Source organism: Galeopterus variegatus, unplaced genomic scaffold (assembly GCF_000696425.1).
Source record: "Galeopterus variegatus unplaced genomic scaffold, G_variegatus-3.0.2 Scaffold253, whole genome shotgun sequence".
NCBI classification, from domain to species: Eukaryota; Metazoa; Chordata; class Mammalia; order Dermoptera; family Cynocephalidae; genus Galeopterus; species Galeopterus variegatus.
In genome coordinates, this window is record NW_007726364.1 from 168,434 (window position 1) to 170,686 (window position 2,253).

The window sequence follows — 2,253 nt, forward strand, 5'->3', positions numbered from 1 at the left end:
GGGCGGGGCCACACTCGAGGCGGGAACGGCAGGCCCCGCCCCTCGCCGGGTGCGCGCCCCTGGTCTCCAACGGCCGGAGAACCCGACTTGTGGAACCCAGGCTGGGAAAGACGGTGGGCTCAGGAAGGCTTTTTTGCCCCTTCTCCTTGGTACCTCCCCCTGTTAAGGGCAAATATTGGAAAAATATTGATAGGCACTATGCCAAGCAATTTGCTTGCCTCGCCTCACCTCATTTAGTTCTTGCATACTCCTACGAGATCACTATCACACCTATTTTAGAGGAGAAAACTAAGGCACAAAGAGGTTAAAAGTTCAAGGTCGAGGCTCGCAGAGTCTAAACCTCCCTGAATGGCCCTCTGAACCTCCCGAGACCTGCTGCCCACACCGCGACCTGCGAGTCTCCCACCTGGAGCTTGGTTCTTAGGCGCCGCCGCCCAGCCGACCGCATGCGGGGCATGTTCACTACACCCTGGGTCTGCTTCCTCCTGAGTTTCCTCCCCCAGGCTCCTCTGCCCTCCTCTTTATCTCCCATCCTTCATTCACCTCTATCTAAATCTTACACCTAACCCCCACACCCACACCCTCTTTGCAAAGTTGACTGGAATCTAATCAGGAGATGAATTATTTTTTAAAATATAATATTTGATGCTAAGTAAAGTGCACCAAAGTTATCAAATCATCAGAGAAGAAGCTGATAGCCTGGGGTAGTGAGGAAGGAATCTCAGGGCTAGATGTGCTGGGAGATGCGGAATTACAACTTTTCCTTTACCACCAGCTACAGAATTTTACTAGTATCCATAGGGGAATGGCGTGGTCCAGTGCAAAAAATTTATATCCTTGATCAGCTCGTCAGCTGCCACCTTTCGTGTTTAAGATTAGAGTGCTGTCATTTTCTAAGGCTTTTAAAAATCATTTATGCTTCTTCAACTCTGTAGTGCAGCATCATTAAATATTAGGCATAATGTCCCTCACAAATGGCACTTGGAACAAAATAGCAAACATACTTTGGTGACTCAGAACTGATAGAAATCTACTGAAATTTTGTCTCCCAGATGGGTCAAGTTCTCGAATATGGTAATGCAAAGCTTTGGCTAAGCAGCTCCAAAGTACCTGGGGAATGAGGAGGTTAAGGGTGCAGAAACTTGTCTTCAGGTAGGATAGAGAGGGCATAGCGATGGGAAGCCTTGAATTGGATCAGACCTTCATACGCAATGATCTGTTCTGTCTCTATCTAACAAGCTGTGTGACCTTGGGCTTCAGTTTTCTCATCTGACAAAAGGAGAAAACATATTTCTAGCTCCTCCAACCTCACAGTGTTGATGTAATGATCAAATGAGATAATGGCTGAGATAATGTGTTGGAAAGATTATAAAAGTGAGGTGACTTAGATTGACACTTATTAATTACTTGTGAAGTGCCTTAGGAGAGATACAAAAATAAACATGACCCAATCCCTGCCCTGAAGAAGTTCGTAATCTAGTTGAGAAGATAAGACATATGCACATGAAAAGCAAATAATAGAAGCATAAATAGGTGTCAAAAGAGCAGTTTACATACCAGCCAGCTGCCAAAACAACAACAAAGAAGAGCAGTATAGATTATAAACACTAGAGAAACTTGAAGAAGGTACAGAATTCTTTCTGTAGAAATAGATAGGAAAGACTATGAAATATATCTTATTTTTATTGGGCCTGAAAGGATAGAGAAAATGTGGATAACTTAGAATGGAGGAAACATCCCAACAAATAAAGGCAGAGACAGGGAGTAAAAGCTGCATTCTAGGTCCAAGACAAGGTAGGATCAACTGAAGTGAAGAATTTTATAGACCAGCTCTACATAAGACTAGAAAGTCGAGCCTATAGACCATCCTGGCAGTTAAAAATGCAGCAATATACTGAAAAAAAGAATGACAATCAGACACCATCTGGTGTCCTCGAGCAAAAATGAATTGCAAGAGAAGCTTGAGAATTCATTCTATCTCTCTCTTCCTCCTTCCCTCTTTATTTTTCCAGATTTTTTTTTTCTCCTTTTTGTCTTTTTTCGTGTCCGGCAACGGATCGCAACCCTCAGTGTCGCGCCCGTACCGGACCGGGACCGGCAACGGGATCGCAACCCTCGGTGTTGCTCCCACACCTCGCTCAGCCAGTGAGCGGGAACCGGTCTGTATGTGGGATCCAAACCCTCGGCGGGAGCGCCACCGCACTCCCAAGTGGCGCACTGTAGCAGTGCACCACCAGGCCGGCCCGGTGGTGC